Here is a 15,097-nt window from a genome sequence, read left to right on the forward strand (position 1 = left end):
TGCGCGTGCTTGTTTGCTCACGTGATTCACGTGAACTTACAGAAAACCGCACGACCGAAACCCTTGGTTTCACGATTGTTTTCAGCACTTGAATTCTCGCTCCCTCAATGCGCTTGCGCGCATTGATAGGTCACGAGACCTAAAAATGGCAAAACAGGCTGACCTAACAATCATTTTGACAACCTCTGTTAATGTCAACTTTTATTTTCAGACCTACCTAACAACACACAGAAGGGAGAAAACCAAGTCAGCCAGATCACCTGGAGAAAGTCCTATATCACCAATAGGACAAGCAACCAGACAAAGGAAACTAACTAAGGTGAATATAAATACATTAACTATTTAGAATAACTATTTTTCTTATCACAGGAGTGATCTACAAACCATAGTACAAAATCATAGCTGCCAAAATCAGAGTCAAGCAATAGAATAAACAACATGTTCTTAGAAAAGTCAATAGGCAGTCAACGAGATATTAACCAGATTTTTTGGACAGGTTGTAAACAATAAAATAATTTGATTTGCAACATAATCACATTTTGACTTCTTTTTTTCAGATTAAAATCAATATGGCAACTGGAAGAAATAAAGAACCGGGTTTTTAGAACCCAGCGGCACCAGGGGAAATGCCCGATGTCTCCGAGTTCTCCTGTCTTGGCATACAGAGACACGGAGTACTTCTTGGTGGCGTCAAAGATCAAATTTATTAGCTGCAGCCAGTAACAGAGATCCTAGAAGTACAACACGGTGTATGTTCTCAGGAGACTGCTCAACTTTACAAAGCAAGCCATCCCTTTTTATACAAAAAATTGTGCTTCAGGCAAACATTCCTTATTTACAGTTTGACCACTCACATGTTTCCACGACGAAAGCAGGAGCATGATGACAAGCACATTTTTCAGTTTGTCCAGACCAAAATTAATCATCAAACAGACCCATAATAAACATTCTTCTTTTGAACAAGTTGGACACAAACCCATAATAAAAGACCTCAACCCAAATCGTAAATAGGCCATAAAAGAAGGAACAGAAACAGATGAGAAACAAGATAGAAGGGTGTGTGCGTGTACCATAAACTCAGCAATGTCCTGCTCTTTGATCTCTATCTTGATCAGCTAAAGGGCAAGAACTGGTTTGGCGAGGTCAGCTTCAGGCAGCAGGGTCAGTTCACTTCAGGTCAAACAGGAGTCAGCACAAACTCAAGCTAAGGTGTACGTGTCCCAGAGACTTGTTCAGCCACAGTCATAGGCCTATATGAGGGCAACCACAAAATGGCTGCCATGCACAAAATGGAACCCAAGGGTTTCAGAACGGAATCCCTAATTTCATGGTGAACCCACCACTCGAACATGACGAAAACACTCGTACATACCACACTCGTCCTTTTCGGTCCGCTGTTACCAAAATCGTCACGATATGACGACCTTTATGAAACAGGTTCAGAATCACGGAACCTCAGTCCCTCCTTTTGCCCTTACATAGGCAATTACCTGAACTCACGTCAGTCTGAATCCAGGTCTATACTCATCAGATCATCAAGATGTTGCTGTAGCATCATCCTAGTACTTAGTAACTCTCTCTGGACAGGTCTCCTCGAACACGAAGTAGCACAAAGGCCACATATAGCAGGAGCACACTGTACGCAAAGACAGAACAGGAAAAGGATAGCTAATACCATCCCAATGATCATCAGAATCTTCCATCCCCAGGTGGATAACAATCCCCAAAACCATCCCATCAACGACCAATCTCCTTCGTCCACATGCACAGACTCGGAGATCTTATGTAGCTTGGAAATGGCTTGGTACACTGTCGGAGCGTTGTCTGGAATAAAAACGCAGCAGCTCGATTGAACCAATTTACATACCCCTCCTCTATCTGCAAGTATGACATCTAACGCAACCCTGTTCTGAAGAGTCATAAGGCGATCCGACTGGAGCTCAGCAGTCAAGTTACTAAGGGCACCGGCAGTTTCAACTATGGTGGACTCAACCACTCTCGTCAATTGCCGTATGTTCCTGCCGTTAACCATAGGTCCCCAAAACGGCAGAAAACCCTTCAGAAAATCTCCCAATACTTGTCCTGCAGTATCTTCCTTACTGAAGACACCTCTAACAACTCTCGTTTTGTGGTAATCTGCCGCAGCTGTATAAGTAGGAGGCAATAGGAACGAGACAAAACATGTGCCCGAGAAATCAGGGGGCAACCATGTGTATGCTCTATCGTAACAGACGAAATAGGTACCCTTAGCTGCTAGGAACGATGGGGAAGTCTGGGACGCAAAAACATACGTCTCAGTGCAGATACTCTTCCCTAACTGGGCTCTCGGATTCTTGCCATTACCTTGCAGACAAAAATGACCCTGATGGGGTACAATCCAAATCGGAGAGGATCTTTTCGCTCGCTGGTTCTCACTCAGACTAGCTCCATATCCGGTCACGTTCCATCCAATATACGCTAGTGTCTCATCTTTCGGGATTGTCTCATAGGAACTAGCTCCTCTAATCATATCGACTATTCCCTTAACTAGAGCACTATTCTTTGGATTGTCTTTCACAGAACGTAGGGGGTAAACTTCACGAGCATAGATGAACATCGTTCTGTATGCCCAAACGGAACCATTATAGCTGAATGGCAGGACCAGGTAAGGAATACCTTTATCAGTAGTATGAGGCATAAGACCACACACCCAACAGTTAGTCGTGTTCACTACTAGCTGGTGTTGGTGCAGAAGCTGAACAAAGGAGTTATTAACGAATTCCAATCTCCTAATGGACTCATGTTCAGGCAGAGGATGAAAAGAATGCGAAGAAACAGTAGAAGAAGGTATGGGTTGTGTTGTGGGTGCAAACGTCACTTGAAAAGAGAATATAATATATCCCATAAAGAACATCATCAAGCTAAGTAACATGAAAAGATATAATATCAAAAACATTTTCTGCTCATAATTTTACACATTTTGCTCTTAAAACGAATTTCTTCAACAGGTCTCTCCATCTCGAAAAACTCCATCCTCTAACCGTGCTGCTCGCGGCGGTTGGGTCTTCCGTGCTAAGGAATGCGTCTGTCAGTCCAGGGAACGCCCTAGGACCAACCAGAACCGTCGACCTTATGTCTTCGGCTTGCACTCCCAAGTCTTTACACCGCGACCCTACAGCTGAACCCGGATGGCGGTTCGAAAAACAAAAATCAGTCAAAACAGTTTCTCAGATGGGAGAGCTGAGCTTTCAAAAATAGCAAAGAAAAGGATTTTCATTTTATTAGTACCACAACTCTTGGTCGCAAATTATAACGGCCTTTCCCAGGCAATGTCTCATCTAGGAATAAAAGTTCAGGCTCGGTAGTGTCCAATCGAACTGACGGTGGCACAGCTTCTTGCAAAATATCGTCGCTTTCACGCTCAGAACTCGTCCCAATTAAACGTGCATCGCTAAAAGGCAGAAAACGAGGCACGGTGTCAGTTTCTGAATCAGGAATGCCCTCCTGGACCCACCGGTTGTGCGGCAGAGGCAAAGGAGCCCTCTTACAATGTACGCCGTGGATCCAGTTCATCTTTCCGTGCACTCGTACTGCAGATCGCGTAGGCAATAACACCAAGTAGGGACCGGTCCAGCGGGGCTGATCGTTCTTTGTCCGCTGAAAGTTCTTCACGAAGAACCAGGAGCCAGGATCGATAGAGTGTCCTGAATCTTCAGAAGCCTGAGGCAATGTATTGTGAACCTGTTGGTGTAAGACACGCAATTTAGCCGTCAAATCATACAGATAGTCAAGCAGTACAGGGTGTTCGAACTCGCTAGATTTAGTCGGCCTCGGCACTCCCCATATGTTTGCCGGGCGACCAAAAACTATCTCGTAAGGACTAAGTCCCACTCGAGAATGTACAGTTATCCTAGTTGACAAAAGTGCTAATGGCAAAGCATCAGGCCATTGGAGACCAGAGCTCGCTTGTATCTTGGCCAGTTTCAACTTGAGGGTGCCATTATAGCACTCAACTAAACCAGCTGATTGGGGGTGATTTGCAGCATGGAATTTCTGGCGAATTCCCAAACCATCACACACTCTCTTCATCACTTGACCCACAAATTCACTCCCATTATCACTCCAGACCATTCTCGGCAAACCATATAGTCCCACAACTCTTGGTCGCAAATTATAACGGCCTTTCCCAGGCAATGTCTCATCTAGGAATAAAAGTTCAGGCTCGGTAGTGTCCAATCGAACTGACGGTGGCACAGCTTCTTGCAAAATATCGTCGCTTTCACGCTCAGAACTCGTCCCAATTAAACGTGCATCGCTAAAAGGCAGAAAACGAGGCACGGTGTCAGTTTCTGAATCAGGAAAGCCCTCCTGGACCCACCGGTCGTACGGCAGAGGCAAAGGAGCCCTCTTACAATGTACGCCGTGGATCCAGTTCTTCTTTCCTTGCACTCGTACTGCAGATCGCGTAGACAATAACACCAAGTAGGGACCGGTCCAGCGGGGCTGATCGTTCTTTGTCCGCTGAAAGTTCTTCACGAAGACCCAGGAGCCAGGATCGATAGAGTGTCCTGAATCTTCAGAAGCCTGAGGCAATGTATCGTGAACCTGTTGGTGTAAGACACGCAATTTAGCCGTCAAATCATACAGATAGTCAAGCAGTACAGGGTGTTCGATCTCGCTAAATTTAGTCGGCCTCGGCACTCCCCATATGTTTGCCGGGCGACCAAAAACTATCTCCTAAGGACTAAGTCCCACTCGAGAATGTACAGTCATCCTAGTTGACAAAAGTGCTAATGGCAATGCATCAGGCCATTGGAGACCAGAGCTCGCTTGTATCTTGGCCAGTTTCAACTTGAGGGTGCCATTATAGCACTCAACTAAACCAGCTGATTGGGGGTGATTTGCAGCATGGAATTTCTGGCAAATTCCCATACCATCACACACTCTCTTCATCACTTGACACACAAATTCACTCCCATTATCACTCCAGACCATTCTCGGCAAACCTTATCTAGGGAAAAACTCCTTAACAAGGGCTTTAGCTGTGGACAAGGCAGTATTATCTTTCAGGGGATATGCTTCTACTCATCTTGAAAAGGCACAAACAACCATGAGTACATATTTCAAATTGTTGCATCTCTCCCTGTGGATGAAATCTAGCTGCAAAACCTCGAACGGATACGTCGGAGGCGCAAAATGACCAGCTGGAGTTGGAGTTCCCTTGCCAGGATTGTACATCAGACAAACCATACAATTCTTGACCACATTCTCTGCACACTTAGGAATTCCAGCATTTTGCCATACTGGAGCCAACAACTTACAAATCCCTTTCACACTGATATGAGCCATTCCATGCGCCATTGTAACCACTGCAAGCATGTACGCATCGGGTAACAACCATCGCTGATGCTCTGACAACTCAACCCAACAACCATTCGAATCCAATTTACCCGTACTCTCTCTCCATACGCTCAACTCTTTCTCTGTAGCTTCAGCTTGAATTGACTTCACACTCTCTATCGTATCTACACACATTCCTCTATCCGGAAACCCTCTCGCCGGACACGCAACATACATTCGACTCATCACATCTCTTGCCGTTTCTTTCGCTACTTCGTCTGCAAACGCATTACCACGACCAACGTCATCGGTAACCTTCTTATGTGCACTGCATTTCACAATCGCAACTTGCAAGGTAAGTGACTCAAGGAGCTCATTCACCAACTGACCATGCTGTATCTTCGTTCCATGAGACGTGAGGAACCCACGTTCCTTCCACAAGCGACCAAAACTATGAGCCACACCAAACGCATACTGGCTATCAGTGTACACAGTCACTCGTTTCCCTTTCGACAACACACACGCTCCTGTTAATGCAATCAACTCTGCTGCTTGAGCTGAATTATGTGGGATACGTGCAGCTTCAACAATCGTATGCAAAGTCGTAACAGCATATGCCGCAGTGGCATCACCATTCGGAAGCTTGAAGCATGAACCATCTACCCATAAGGTACCATCACACTTTGAAAGAGGAGTGTCCCTAAGATCTATTCTCCCTTTCGTTTCCTCCTCTGTCCTAAGATAGCAATCATGCTGTTCAGAAACATCTGTCTCCACTGAAATCGGCAACAACGTAGCTGGATTCAACGTATTGCATCTCTTTATATGCACATGACTCGCTAAGAGTGTCAACTCATAACCTGACAATCAAGCACTAGTTAAGTGCTGTGTTTTGGTCCTGTTTATCAAGGTATCCACTGCATGTGGAACCATCACCATCAACGTATTATCCATCACCAAACCAGCAGACTGGCGAATAGAGACAGCCGCTGCCGCTGTAGCTCTCAAACAACTCGGCAATGCTCTAGCTACCGGATCCAAAGTCGACGAGAAATACGCACATTGACGTTGCTTATCGCCAAACTGCTGTGTCAAAACTGACAATGCACATCCCTCTCTCTCGTGGACATAGAGTGTGAAAGGCTTACTGTAGTCGGGGGTACCCAACACAGGAGCCGAACACAACGCATCGCGCAATTCAGAAAAACTCTTCTGGCATTCGTCAGTCCAAGGAATAGGATTCGGAGTATCCTTAACAGTAAGAGCTATCAAAGGTTTCGCAAGAAGCGAAAAATTTGGGATCCACTGTCTACAATACGACGTAATACCCAGGAAAGCACGCACTTCTCTCTGCGTAGTTGGCACACTCATTTTCGCAATCGCTTGGATTCGTTCTGGGGTCAATCTTCTTCCCTCCTTCGATAAGAGATGACCTAAGTAGGTCACTTCTTGTCGACAATACTGCAGCTTCGAAAGAGACACTTTATGATGGAAGTTAGACAAATGACGCAACAACGACAAAGTAGCTTCTTTACAAATCTCTTCATTGTCAGCAGCAACTAACAAATCGTCGACATACTGAACAAGAGCAGCACCATCAGGTAAGACAATCGTATCAAGCTGTGTTTTCAAAGCCTGACTATAGAATGACGGACTCTCACAGTAGCCTTGAGGAGCGCGCTTGAACCGGAAGCTTCAACCTCCTAAAGAGAAGCCGAAAATATCTCTACTCTCCTCGGCAATCGGGATGCTGAAGAAAGCATTCTTCAAATCAATCACCGAAAACCAAGTGGCTGAAGCTGGAATCATTGTCAGTAAGGCAGTAATATCTCGAACAATAGGAAATTGCGGAACCACAATCTTATTCACCTCGCGAAGATCGATCACGAACCTATATACAGGCGGTTGCGAAGAATCAGTACGTTTCAGAACAGGCAAAAACAGACTATTGCACACATTACCTCTCGTTTCTTCAATCACATCTTTCTCAATCAGGTCATAAATGATCGCTAGCAACGCTCTTTCACCATCACTAGAGATCCTATATTGGGGAATACGTGGCATTCGAACATTTGCTTTCAGCGTCACAACATATGGCAGTATCTCCAAAAGACCCACATCATTAGGACCAGTAGCCCAAAGAATATCAGGAAGAGAAGACAATTCGGCCGGGAGTCGGTCTTTCGACAAATACATCGGAGAGATCACTCTCTTACCTAATGTAAGTTGTACTCCCGAAGGAGAACACTGTAGTGTCGCATACAATCTTTTCAATAGATCCAATCCCAACAAATTCTCACCACAACCTGTCGTCAAAATAAGGGGTGCTTCCAATTTACAAGGTCCAACAGAAAGAGACAAAGGACTAGAAATCGGGTTTCTAACTGGGGCACCAGAAAATCCTACTGAAACATTCCTCAAGCCAGACAAAGGTGCGTCAGGGAGTTTAGAATGCATAATAGAACTCTTTGCAGCACCAGTATCCAACAGAAAAGGCTCTGACACACCTGATGTAATCACTTCAACATAAGGTCCACTCTGATCTACTGGAACTGAAACAACTCCCTCTCTTTGTCTATGGCTGTCCTAGCAATCATTACCGTCCATATTCTCACCTTCGACATAGTAGTCGTCAGCATAGTACTGAGTCGTCCTACCAGACGCACCATTTTGCTGATCAAAACAATTCATTGAATTTTGTGGAGGAAAGGAACGCGCATTCTGGGGAAACACACCACGTCCCCTACCTCTAGAAGCTTGCTGAACACCTCGACCTCTCACACCAGAAACACCATTCGCGCGCTGTAACAGAACAGGGCAACTATTTTTAAAATGGCCCTCTTCTTTACAATATGCACACTGATTAGGGCCTATAGGAAAACGCGGTTGAGGAGGCTCAAACCTTTGTGAGTTTCTCTGAAACTGCTGAGGCTGCTGATAATCACGTTGGCTACTACGAGGCGGATACGCTTGCTGCAAAAGAACCTTTGTCTTCAACTCTTTAGTCTTCTTGTCTGCTCTATCCTTCTCATTCTTATCCCTATTTTCGTAGTACTGTGCAGTAGCCAATATCTGTGCTGATGAGGAAACAGCCCAAGAACTCTCTGAATCCTTCAATTTAGTACACAACTCGGGAAGCAAGTTATGCACAGACTTATCAACAAACAACCGTTGACCACCTTCCGTACTCATGTCTTGACCACTATGGTCAATAAACGTCTCTTCAAACCTAGTGAAGAAATCAGACACACTTTCATCTTTCTTCTGCTTACACGCAGACAATTTGTCCCAGTTTACTCGCATAGCAGGCATTAAAGTCTTCATATAAGTAACGACCCTACCAGGAAGTTCTGCAACTAGAGGCTCAGGTTTAGCACCACCAACTTGTCGACCATCCGCAGCAGCAATATTAACCCATGTATCACCTAACTCTTGCGCATGATCCGTATGACGAATCAATCCCCATAAGGGCTGTGGAACCACATTTCCAAACAACATGTCTATATCAGCTAGATTCATAATACATGAGTCTGCAGTCTGTGATAATTCCTTATAATACCCTGCAGGATTTTTACGGGGGTCAGGCAAAGTCTGCTTAAGAGCCAAAACTTCAGCTCGCTTCCACGGAACATGTACCCAAACACGTTGAAAATGGGCTGGTGCAACTACAATACCAGCATTAACATCGGCCTGAACTGCCTCTTTCCACACCGGAGGAACCTCTCTCATTGGATATTGTCGCACTTTCCTCCTAACAGAAGGATCAGGCTCAAACAACGGCTGAGGAGGAGACTCGCTCCTAAACGACAACAATGTCGCAACTGCTCTTTCAACGTCGAGACCCACTATAGTTCCCTTTGCAAACTCTGACTGTACACAGAACAACTCAGACGGAGTCTGTCCCAAATCACCATCTTCCCATTCTTCACGAAGTAAAGTACACATTTCATCAAAAACATACCTCTGCTTCGGTGCTTCCCATTGACGGAAGACATCCATAACAGATTCTAAATCATATCTCAAAGTATTAGTAACCCATTTACGTGCCAAATGATCCAGTACTGTCCGCTCATCGGGACCAGGCAATTGGCTACGTAATTGTTTACGCTCTGAAACAGGGGTCATACCTAGTGACCCAAAGAGAGGAGAAAGGAGACCAGTAACAGTATCAGTCATCCTCTGTCGAACAGAACGAGAAGTTGACAGAAGGACAGGAGACAAGGCAGACTTGAGAGGAAACCAATATAGGAGCAGTAGCAGAAGAAGTAGCAAGAACAGGAGACAAAGTCGTAAGAATCGGAGACGGAGCAGGTAGCAAAGTCGGCGGCCCTTGAGAAGGCTGCACCAGAGGAATAGGAGCCAACTGAAGAGGAGCTGGCGGCTGTGCAATAACCGGAGGCAAAGCAACCGGAGGTTGCGTACCTAAAGGTTGCGGAGGTGCTGTAGCGCTCTGCACATAAGGGGGTGGCGACCTCAACAAATGGGACATGAAAGGATCCTTCTCAAGTTCCTTCGTCACATCTTGCTGATGAGGTGGCAAGGCTGGATAACACTTATCAATCGCCATTTTACGTTGCCTGTGCAACTGCTCACTCGCTTGTTCTTCTTCATTATCTTTAAACTGTATAGCAGCCTGCATTATCGAAATACCCTTCTCTCTTTTATTTCTCTTCGCTAATTTAATTTCTTTCTGTTTGGCTTCCTTTCGCCAGAGGCGGAAAGAATCAAACATCGCCGGCCGGGCTTTCTTCTTGAAGAGTTTAACTTCTAGATTATCTAAAATTTCCGTGACATAACTACCATATTGGGGCCACTTTAGGACACCGTCCTTTCTAGTGTAGCGAATCCACACTTCGTTATACGTGATGGGGCCCACGCCATGTTTCAAATAGAGCTCATAGGTTGGAGTTCCAATCGGAGGAACCGGACACGAATCCTCCAATCGGGAATCCCTATTACAACCACAACAAAATAACTTTCCAAGTCTGCTAAGACCAGGCATCTTCGCTCACTAGTCTAGCTTCAAACTTCAAGGGAATATCGAATACGATAGCCTCGTGAATACACGAGTCCCTCGGCTTTGGAGCTTGCAAGTCCCAAATCAAAGATCCCAAGGGATACCCAAAAACTAAGGACTGGGAGACGCTCCACTCATACTTAACTGAGGTATCGATCACGTCACCAGAAGTACCCGTCTATCGTCTCGCTCTACAAATCATCAAAGGGCTCAAGACAGGGCGACAGTCAGGGCAGCAGTCCTTCGTAGCCGTCGGAAAGCGGGGAACCTCGCAGCAAAGACTTTCAGACCACGACGACATACAGGGGTCGATGAAGTGGCAGGCCTTCCTCCAGAATTTTCACACGAAGCTCCTCACGATCCTCAGGCTTGGACCGGTACCGCTGAAGTCGCCCAACGTTGGGCGCCAAATGAAGAACCAGGTTTTTAGAACCAAGCGGCGCCAGGGGAAACGCCTGATGTCTCCGAGTTCTCCTGTCTTGGCATACAGAGACACGGGGTACTTCTTGGTGGCGTCAAAGATCAAATTTATTAGCTGCAGCCAGTAACAGAGATCCTAGAAGTACAACACAGTGTATGTTCTCAGGAGACTGCTCAACTTTACAAAGCAAGCCATCCCTTTTTATAAAAAAGAACTGTGCTTCAGGCAAACATTCCTTATTTACAGTTTGACCATTCACATGTTTCCACGATAAAAGCAGGAGCATGATGACAAGCCCATTTTTCAGTTTGTCCAGCCCAAAATTAATCATCAAACAGACCCATAATAAACATTCTTCTTTTGAACAAGTTGGACACAAACCCATAATAAAAGACCTCAACCCAAATCGTAAATAGGCCATAAAAGAAGGAACAGAAACAGATGAGAAACAAGATAGAAGGGTGTTTGCGTGTACCATAAACTCAGCAATGTCCTGCTCTTTGATCTCTATCTTGATCAGCTAAAGGGCAAGAACTGGTTTGGCGAGGTCAGCTTCAGGCAGCAGGGTCAGTTCACTTCAGGTCAAACAGGAGTCAGCACAAACTCAAGCTAAGGTGTACGTGTCCCAGAGACTTGTTCAGCCACAGTCATAGGCCTATGTGAGGGCAACCACACAATGGCTGCCATGCACAAAATGGAACCCAAGGGTTTCAGAACGGAATCCCTAATTTCATGGTGAACCCACCACTCGAACATGACGAAAACACTCGTACATACCACACTCGTCATTTTCGGTCCGCTGTTACCAAAATCGTCACGATATGACGACCTTTATGAAACAGGTTCAGAATCACGGAACCTCAGAAAGGCAACACACATCACGTCCAACAGAGGCAATTGATTGCTAAAGCACTGTGGCTCCCTTAATTGTAAAAAATAATTAACTGAGCCCAGGAGTCATTGGAGTTGTGTGCAGTATTGCTTGGCCCAATTCACAAGCAGAGCGGTTACTCTTGGTAACACTGTTGAAAGGACCACAGAGCATAATCACTCTGTCTCTGAAATGGAGATCGAGGTTAGAGAAAACATAAATCAAATGTAAGTACTTGCATTCACCTGCAATGAACCTTGTGGTACAGTTTTGAGGGAGGTACCCCAAGACATTGCTATGCATGTAGGAGGTTGTATGCCCAAAATTCCTAATCTACGCAGAATTATCCAAAGAAAAAAACAGATAAGTAACCCCCAATGTATAACACCCCAAACATACCCTGATATTAACATTCCTCTTGAATTAACAGTAAACAACAAAAAACCTCAGAAAATGATATTATTCTTTAGCACACCCCATAACCTTGTAAAATTGTAGACTAGTTATAGTTGGATGATGGATGGGACCTCTAAATCCACACCCGATCCATTCACACAAAAATACATTATTCACACCAACATTAATAACATTACAGTTCCTTTAGTGTACAGTTTACTCCCTGAAAAGGAAACCTAAATGTACACTGAATTTTTAACAGTGGTAAAATCTACAACACTGAATAAATGTCCTAGAAAAGCGATAATTTATTTTGAATTACCCATGATTAACACCATAACCAAAATGTATCCTTATTTCCAAATTCAAGGATGTGTTTTCACAGGTCTCTTGGAGAAACAGTCAAAAACATCCTTAGTTGAGGATTACATATCTGACAATAAACTGCAATTTGAGTTAAAGAAACAAATAGCATTATGCTTTGTTCCTCCTGACTGTGGACAAATGCTATACATCCATTACAGAATCTGAGTATTTTACATCAAACAAAGAAAAATGTGCTCCCTTACTAAATTACTTTGAAAACACATGGATTGGCCATCCAAGCAAGTCGGGTTGCAGGAGGAATCCAAGGTTTCCTGTGAAGTGATAGAACTGTTACACGGTCTGTTTAGAGGGAGGTGTAAAGATTAATCATGGCACAGAGGAATGGTACAAATCAATCAGAAAACCTCACACTAACTTTCATCATTTCTAGGAAATTTTGAGGAAGGAGCAAAGTTTTCCAAAAATTAGAATAGCGCAATTATTGACTGGTAGTCCGAATCCACAAATTTCCAAAAGAAATATCAGAGCCACTATTGGGACAAAATCAACAGTTTTCATTGATGGTGGCTCAGACTACCTAGACAATATTGCACACATACTATATTTCTAACTGACACCAATACATATTCTATCTTACCTGCTTGTTTTGCAATTCATTTTTCCAAATTAAATTGGCATGTTTCTTACCTGGAGTTGTCTTCTTTCTTCAACTCTTAGTGATTCATAAACAACCACACTTCATCAAAAGTCTTGTCTGTTCCAAGAATCCAAAGTTACAAATCCATAATCCAAGAAAAAATCCAAACCCAGCTGTAAATTATCACAAGAGACACAGGTTGGAATAGCCATGTTTTCCAGCAAAATCACTGCTGCAAAACTCACTGTGTATTCTAAAAAAATGCAACCCCCCCCAAAAAAATGAAAAAGTAAGGGTTTTCCGCAAAACAACACAACAAATCCATTGGTACAATCCACTGTCGATACGATTTAAATACACCCATAATCTTGCAAATGTTTCTCAAAATCCAAAAGTGCAAAGTTCCTCATGCTGCAAAAATCCAGCACAAAGCAAAAATCCATAATAAACATAACATTTTCACAAAATTCAATAGGCGAACCTAGGCATCCGTGTTGTCCAAACTTTCATGTGTTTTGACTGCTGTGAATAAGTTATACTTTGTTTAAAAAAACACATTGCAAAAAAAAAATCTTTACTCTTTGGATTGAAAGAAATCCTGATCTTTCTCTGAACTTATTTTTGAAACCAAAAATATTAAAAAAGCAATCATCCACAAATTAGCCTACAACAGCTCCCTGCATTGGAATTAAACTGGTGGTTAAAACATTAAAAACATATATCTTAGAACTAACCAACATCTAACTACCTCCCTCCTCTCTCCTTACAATAAAGTATGCCACACACAATCTCTTAAATAAAAAATGTCTTAACTGACTGCACCTCTTCCTTGCTTCTGATCTTGACCGCGACGATACACCGAATGCTGAAACAGACGCACAACCGCAAACGTCAACTCTGAAAGTAATAAGCATTTGCAATGCAATCGGTTACATATTTACAAGCGTTTGAGCTATTGGCATTGTAAATGACAATGCCTTTTATTTATGAATAGTTCTAAAAAAGAAAAAGAAAAGGCATTGTCATTTACAATGCCAATAGCTTAAACTCTCGTAAATGCGAGACCTATTGTATTGCAAATGCATTCAGCACCAGTGCTATAAAGATGTTTTAAAAAAAGCATTAGGAGAGAGCATGCCCTGCCTGCAACAGCAGACAGGAGAAAGGTATTTGAGAAAATAGTGCCCGGAGTGCAAATTGCCATTGGTGTGCAGTGGAGAGAGGTCCTGGCTGAGGACTGCTGTGACGCGCACGTCAAGGACAGCCAGCATAGGGCTGTGTATAAATTAGATAGTATGCACCACTAGACAGTAGGGATAGAACTGTCAGAACTCCTTCAGAAGCAAACATCCTACAAATGGAATGGCATTTGTAGCAGACGACCCTTCAAAACATAATATTAGAGCGATATATCGCAATAGTACAAGCAGAATTGTCAGCAGTCAGCCTAACACACTTCTGGTGGTTTGATGGTTCCTATGCAACCGGTTGACAGGGTTCAGTTTGGATATGAACTTTGTACATGTGGAATGCTCTTACCTCTGATATGTCTTGAGATCTCCATACCGCTAGAATGTGCTGGAGGAAGTACAAAGTTCTTTGTACATTAGTGAAAGCAGTTTTGCAATCCTACAGCCTTGTACAAGTTGTCCTCTGATGTCATCACCAGCATTCAGTCGCATGCTCGCTGGCCCCAGCAATCTGACATGAAATACATCATTTGACTCTTTTGTTTCCATAGCTGAAACGTTTCTTAGTGGCTTGAAGTGTGTGTTGCCGGCTAACACTGTAGCATAAGTGGTCCTTGTGTCGGGCAGGAACCTGAATAAGTTGGGCACTTTGCCTCCTGCTGTATGTGATAGTAAATATCTGACCCTACTATCAGACTAATCTGTGTCTTTAGGTAGTTCTTGAATTGCGCCACTCAGTGTCGTTAGAAAGGGAGTCAAGCTGGGACTCTTTGCCCCATTCCTTCTTGCTGTAGTCAGTTTAGCAACACAACTAAATGGTACCAAATGCTGTGGTAGATCCTTCCATACCATACATTCCTCGTTAATTACTAGTTGGTTCCTGGATCAACAAAAGAGAGTCCTGCAAACCCCTTAAAAC

At 43.8% G+C, this 15,097-nt stretch overlaps 1 long non-coding RNA gene across 1 annotated transcript in view; it reads right to left on the reverse strand.

Annotated features, from left to right (window-relative positions):
• LOC144797633 (uncharacterized) overlaps positions 1–13,145 on the reverse strand; it is a 432,819-nt gene extending 419,674 nt beyond the window's left edge. Inside the window, exon 1 of the long non-coding RNA XR_013603431.1 lies at positions 13,039–13,145. This is a non-coding gene — a long non-coding RNA (uncharacterized LOC144797633). The remainder of the gene's footprint in view (positions 1–13,038) is intronic.
• Between the last annotated feature and the right edge of the window lie 1,952 nt (positions 13,146–15,097).

The sequence above is a fragment of the Lissotriton helveticus genome, chromosome 12 (assembly GCF_964261635.1).
Source record: "Lissotriton helveticus chromosome 12, aLisHel1.1, whole genome shotgun sequence".
Lineage (NCBI taxonomy): Eukaryota > Metazoa > Chordata > Amphibia > Caudata > Salamandridae > Lissotriton > Lissotriton helveticus.